Source organism: Meleagris gallopavo, chromosome Z, assembly GCF_000146605.3.
Source record: "Meleagris gallopavo isolate NT-WF06-2002-E0010 breed Aviagen turkey brand Nicholas breeding stock chromosome Z, Turkey_5.1, whole genome shotgun sequence".
NCBI classification, from domain to species: Eukaryota; Metazoa; Chordata; class Aves; order Galliformes; family Phasianidae; genus Meleagris; species Meleagris gallopavo.
Genome location: NC_015041.2, coordinates 28449220 through 28455946, shown reverse-complemented (window position 1 = coordinate 28455946; position 6727 = coordinate 28449220). Strand labels below are relative to the sequence as shown.

Sequence of the window (6727 nt, the reverse complement as noted above, 5' to 3'; positions counted from 1 at the left end):
GCTGCGGGCCTGGCGGAGGCAGCCGTCCGCGCGTCACCGGTGGCCGCGGGAGGGAAGGTCCCTGAGCGCCTCCTTCTCTCGCTCTCCTTTCCCCTTTCCGGCGGGCAGTTCCCATCCCTGGAGGATGTCTCCTCCCCGCGGCCGCTCGCAGCCGCTGTGTTTCCCTTGAGTGGTCGCTCGGTAGGTGCTGATGGGCTTCTTGGGGGTCCTGTGCTTCCACTGCGGATACCGCTGTCCGCGGGTGCCAGGCGCTTCCTGCGGCGCCGGATCCCGCTGTTGTTGGTCCCCGAGTGTGCGTTCGGGTACGGTCCTTTTAGCAGAGTGGGTGCGAGGCCTTAGTTTTCCTTCTGATAGGTGAGGCTGTGTGAAGAAAAGGGTTTGCTGTATGGGATGCTTTCTATTTAGGGGTTCTCCCTTCCGCTTCCAGTACATTCCTGTGTTACTGGAGAGGATAATAGGCAAGAAAAGCTCTCTCAGAGCTGACCCTGTGAGCTCTGTGTACTGCATTTCATAAGATTGATTTGCAACCCAGCTGAGCAGAGCTGCATTCTTTTTTCCCTTTTCTTTCAGCTTTTAAAAACAGAACCTCATCCCTTTTGCTTCTTAGTACACGCAGGAGACTTTGTTAGTGTAACTTGCTGAAAAGAAAACGTTATGCCTAGCTATGGTACTGGAGTGGATAGGCGGAGTTCTTTGCCCGGCAGAGCACAGGCTGGGCCAAGCGAAAGGGCCTGGTTTCAGCTATTGTGGCAGCCTGTTGTGTAATGCCTTGTGGTTTCCATATCGGCAGGGCATTTTCCAAGATAACAACTTTTTGGGAGTGAAGAGTTTAAACAAATACAGGGAAAAGTAGTAAAATGTGTCTGTGAAACGTCATTTCCCTACAAAAGTGGAAAGTAACATAGCATTAAGCGAGCAAGAATGCAGAACAAAAACGCCTCAGGGCATATTAATTGTGGGTGTTCACTAACAATGCTTTAGTGGCAGAGAACATCAGAGAATATTGTAGTTTTCAATGTTGCACCCCAACAGTGAGTAACAACTATTTCATATCTCCATGTTACACTAATAGAGCACACGTGTAACATTTACTGATAACAGCCAGTGTTTCTGCTGGCTTCCTTTATGCTATCAAGAAGCTTTTCCTTGGGAACTGGATACGTTCTCTCTCTCTCTTCATGTAACAGTGCACTGGGAAAGCTAGATTGATTACAGCATGGGGGAAAAAAAGAGCTGCGCTACTTACATACTAATTGATGTTTTTTATTTTCAGTACGGCAGTGTTTGTGAATTCTGTGGAGCAACGAGTGCATTGAAAACCAAAATTAAAAATGTTTGAAATTATATGGTCTGTATCTCATGCAAGAAAATTTTAAATTCTGAAGATGATATGCATTACACTCTCTAATTGGCTTTCCACTGAAACATCCTACTGAAGCAGTTTCAGCAAATACGATACCAAACTGATAATGTAGTCTCTCATCATTGGTAAGGACATTTGTTTTGCCATAGGCATTCTCAGCGAGTCAGTGCATAAATATGTCATTTTGTTTTCAGTGCCCTCTTTTCACATTGGTTTGGTGTATGCTTGGTTGTTGCTTGTGGAATAATTGGCCTATATGGTTGTGGAGTGTTTCTTTAACAGGCTTTTCAGACTCAGTTCTGGTATCCAAGCCACCTTGTCTCATATTCTGGTTATGTGCTGTAATGACTTCCTGTGTGATTCTTCCTTTATTTTCACAGTATATGATAGAAGTTCTGCAGCATTTTTGGTTTGTAAGGAAAATGACGACTCCTCATTGGCTTTACAGTGAGGCTTTTTTTTTTTTTTTTTTTTACCATTTATGTATCCTGTTTTTACCTCTATGAGGAATCCAATATATGTTAAGAGATGCAACTTCTATGATGTAGAAACTGTGTTTAATTAAGTTCATCTAAATTTAGTGAATTTGGTAATCAGCTCTTATACTGGAAAAGTGTGTAGGCAATATGAACCATGCTTAGGCTATTTAGAGTGGCTTAGGATATGTAGTGTCACATATATTTTGTGTATGCTGAAAAGCTGCTTTTCAGTTTCTGAAGCTAATCCAGTATTTCTAATGTTTGAAGAAAATTATTTCAATTAATCTCAATTTATTTACTGCAAGATTTCTTTTTTGTAAACAGATTATGTTTGTTATTTTCCTTAGTACACCAAAAAAGTTCCTCTACTGTGTTCGGTTTTTTTTTTTGCTTGTTTGTTTTTGTTTTGTTATGTTTGCAAAACTCTTTACCAGTCACTAGTGAATACTTTGCATCACATATGTTTATCTGCAAATGAAAGTAGTAGGTATCGTTTAGGCCCAGTTCTGGATTACAGTTGTAACTTGCACATCAGCTAGCATAAAACATTCATGTAGAGCTCTTGACTGTATTACAGAATATTATTAATTAAAGAGGAAAAAAAAGAGATTGTACATTTATCTGAAAGCTTTCCAAGTTTCCTTAAAACTTTAGTGTGATGTGTGCAGAAGATCTGGTTTTCATAGTTGTTTAGCTCTACTGTTGTACTTTCTTTACTTTATTTACTCTGAGACACAGAGCTGCTGCTATGCTCTTCTGTCATGGACAAGTGTGCAGTCTCTCTGCTGATAAAACAGGTGGTTGATGTTAATTCCGCCTATTCGTGTCTTGTTGTGGAAACAGAAGGCTAGTCTTTTTTTGTTATCTTAACTCTTTTCCACTGCTTGCTTCTTTTTCCTCTTTTTTATTTTTTTCCCCCTTTTTTTTCCTCCTTTGTGCTCAAGTATGTTTATCACTGTCACTGGGAGTAGTGAAGGCTATACTTGTCAGAATACAGTTGTTAGAGCCTGTGTAATACTTCTGGGAGTCCTTGAAAGTGCTGTATGAACAGCAGAATTGCCTTTGTAGCAGTGGAGAAAAATAGGAAGCATGAGATCTTTAGTTGAGCTTGAATGGTTTCAGATGTCTTTGTATTGACAAGACATGTTTTCCAGAAGTCTGAGGATTACTGTAATTTTCTTCACAGGAATGTTATCCAGGGTGAGAGAGGTAGCTGAGTGAAACAGAAAAGCTGTTAAATTGAAAGCAATACAGAAGGTCTCCTGGTAATCAACGTGGTTTGGTTTTCATTCTTTTGCCACACAGAGCTAACACAGTATGCCTGTTTGAGTGACAGCCAGAAAGAAGAGGAATATAAAGGCATGGAATAAAAATAAAGTAAGAAAGGATACCTCTTTCCCAAGCCAAATTCAGAACTGGGTGCTGAAATTTAATTAGAACTTTTGAAATACTCTTCTTAGCATCTAGAGTATAAGCTTTGATTACCATGTTACTATACTGAGTCAGATTTGTGCACCTCCTTGCCAAAGTTTGGACCTGGAGATTGCTTTTAGAATAGGCATTTCCTTTGTATCTTGAAGGCATATAAAGTAATGCAAGAGCTGCAAGACAAAGCCTATTACTCTGTTTTCTATCTTTGGAATCACATGTTTCGTAATCCAGTGCTTTGAGCATGAGTTTCTGAGGTATTATCTGAAATGGATTTGTGAAATTGTAGACGGAGCATGTGTAAATGTAAAGGAGGAAGTTTCCTTGTAGGAATTACATGATCAGGTATGAAAGAGCAATAACTAGAAGGAACTCATCTTTTCATTTTTCACGAGTCTTCTGGGTGTTCCATTTATTAAGGTTTGCATGATTGCCATGAAAAGGAGGTATTGAGCATGCATTTTGTGTCTATTTTTAAAATTCTTAAACCTATGGATTTGAGTGCTTTAGGAATGGGCACTAAGAATACAGGGCTGCAGCATTTATCTGGCAACTGTTTTATGAGAAGAGCAGCTGCAGTAGTGGAGAGATGCATATGTAACACATTTTTGTGTGTTAGCACAGGAAGAGTCAAATTTTAGAAGTGCAAATGTATTAATGATTATATGATGAAGGGGATTATCTTTAGCTTTTGTGCAAGATTAGCAGAAGATTAAGTTTCTCGATGTGTATTTAGTTAAAACTACTTGTGAGTTTATTTTACTTTTTTTACTATAAAACAAGAGTAAAGGGATAAGGTGCCTATTTTTAAAAGTCTCACCTGTGTCTTTGGAAACACTGAATTAATTTGCTGTTCATTTAGCAGTACTTCTTCCAGTAGCCAGTAAAAAAGTCTAAGTCAGTCAATGTTTTTATTACTATGATGAGATTAGTGAACTTTAGCTCTAGAACAAATAAATAGTTAAATCTACTTTGAGATGAGCTAGTAAGCTCTTTGGATCAAGACTGGTGTTTGTGCCATGTATAGAAGGGCAGGTTTTGCTTTGGACTCCTGCGATGCAGGCAGCCAGGAGTATAGAAAATGAGATGATCAGAAACTGCCTCTCATTCATTCATGCATCTAGAATTTGTGATGGTATTATAATAATATTCACTACAGCAAATGAAATATTTACTTATTTCAACAAAGAGTTGTCTCCATATTTCTCCCTGGACAAGGTTTGCTCGGTGCATTATTACTGAAATACCTAGACGTGTGCTGTGTTAAAAACCAGGAGTTGTTGCTGTGGTGGGTGGGAGTGGTGACTATGGACACATCTTGGGCAAGATGCACGCTTGCTTTCCTTGTACTTTGGCTAGGCTAATGTGGCACTAAGCTGGTGCTGACTGATCCCTATTGTTACATGGCACAGCAGAAACAGAGTTGGGTGGCTTTTCGCAATGCCAGAGTGTGCACAGAGCAAAGGGTGTCATCTTGAACTGTGATATATGAGTACTGGTGTGCCTTGAGGCACTACTTCTGCTTCAGTGGAAGTGTCCTGAAGGAAAACATTCTGACAGCAGTTCCTGTCTTGATCCTTCCTTGAACTGCGGTCGACAAAAGCATTAGATGGATCAGCTAAGGAGTAAATCCCTTCCAGTACAAAAACAAAATAAGGAAAGTTAAGGCGAAGTAAAATAAAATGAGAGTTAAAAATTGATTTGCTGGCACTAAGATGGCTCTGGGACAGTTTTCCTACCTCTAATGCACATGGTAAGTGAAAAGTGTATCATGAGAGCCTTAGCAGTGCTCAGCAATTTTTTCATTGCAGATTTAGTAGGATCATCTCTATCTCTAGAATTATACTTAGTGACTTCTGTTAATAAGTGTCTGTGTTGAGAAAGCTTCAATTTCAAATCATCAGTGATGATTATTCTGGAGTTGCACCAATACAGTGGTGATCCTGTCCATTTTATTGCTTGTAAACATGCCTTTCACAGCACATTAGAAATAGGCAACTTGAATCATGATGTAATGTAATATCTGCCAACTCTAAAAGCTATCTCCTCTTCTTGAGTTTCTTAGAGATCTGAAGCAGAAGGTCTGAAGTACAGGGAACTTTCTGTTTTTCTGGTTAGTTCCTCAACATTTGTGAGCTGAAGATATGATGGCTGTGTGCATGTACATGTGCAGGGTGATGGGACTGAAATGACTGAGTAGTAGTCTCCATATTTGTTTCGTGCAGTTTTCTGTTTGGATCTAAAACACAGCTGCATAAACATTTGTGCAAATAGAAGCAGAAGGGTGAAACAGGAAAGAACAACTTTAATTGGCACTGCCACTGAGAAAAAGACCTGTGAACATTACTTGTAAATGTCTGTACTTGTAAATGCAGCCTCTGAACTGACTGTGTGATAATAGTTTTTTCATCTGAAAGTAAAAGCTATTGGTGTTTAAGGTTAGGGGAAAACCAGCTTATTTCATTAATTTTTTTAATAACTTCATCCAACCCTTCCTATTAAATAGACAGTCTTATTTTGAAGGGTGAACAGGTGAAAACACAAGATATTTTTATTTATTTATTTATTTTTATTATTTTTATTTTTTATTTTTTTTTTTTTTCTCCAGATCTGGTAGTTGTGTGCTGGGATTTACCTCGTTAAGTAAGAAAACAAATTCATAAAGTATTTTTTTATTAATTATTGATACGCGTGTTTAATTTGTATCATGGAAAAGGTTAGTTTACCTCATTAAAAGGATTTGAATTTCATGTCTACTTCTAAGTGATATATTGTACTAAAAGTGATGCTCAGTGTTTCCGTAGCAACGTATTTGTAAATTCATATGCTGTAAGATAAACTGATATAAAGCTTAAGGCATTCTGAAACTAGGGAAGTCTGGCAGTAGAACTTGAAGCCGTTTAAAAACCACTTGGTTTGTTTTTTCTTTTTGGACTGCAAATAATACATGGTTGTCAATAGTGGTCCTTCTAAGCAAGTTCATGTCGACAACTTTTTTTCTCACTTTTATTGTGGGAATTGATTATGTTTATCCAGCTCAGCTTGTATGGTTGATGGCCCTTTTGAATTTTAGTTACTCTCTCATACTCAGAGGTCTGTCAACACCATCCTTTCTTTATTATCTTCTTCAAGGAAGAAAGTCAGTTTTCCTAGGTGCTCAGCTCTTTCTGAGTGCTGTTTCCTGTATGGTGCTTTCTTTATCAGATTCAAGTTGGTATATAATCTTAAACTACTTTCCTGTTACCAAGAAAACAAAAGTACTGTTGGGAAGGGTAAATAAATAAAAAGCACAGGTCGGTTCATGCACCTACAATGATATTTGGATTTCTCACTTCATTTACATCCATCACAGTCTCCATCACAGTTGTGGATGGGCAGACTCTCCCACTCATACAAAATCACAACTTTCTGAGCAACATTAGAAATTCCTTTTTAAAAAAAAAAAAAAAAAAATTCT

The 6727-nt window shown here is 38.5% G+C and overlaps 1 protein-coding gene across 8 annotated transcripts in view; it reads left to right on the top strand.

The window, feature by feature from the left end:
• The first annotated feature begins 54 nt into the window (after nt 1-54).
• Nucleotides 55-6727, top strand: part of MPDZ (multiple PDZ domain crumbs cell polarity complex component) — a 111305-nt gene continuing 104632 nt past the window's right edge. For 2 of the 8 annotated variants that reach the window (XM_031557302.1, XM_031557298.1), the window contains exon 1: nt 1269-1488. The gene's annotated coding sequence lies outside the window, so the exon portion shown is untranslated. Of the gene's footprint in view, nt 181-1267; nt 1489-6727 lie in introns of those variants that run through there. The other 6 variants (XM_031557299.1, XM_010725659.3, XM_031557296.1 and 3 more) reach the window with 5 other exon arrangements.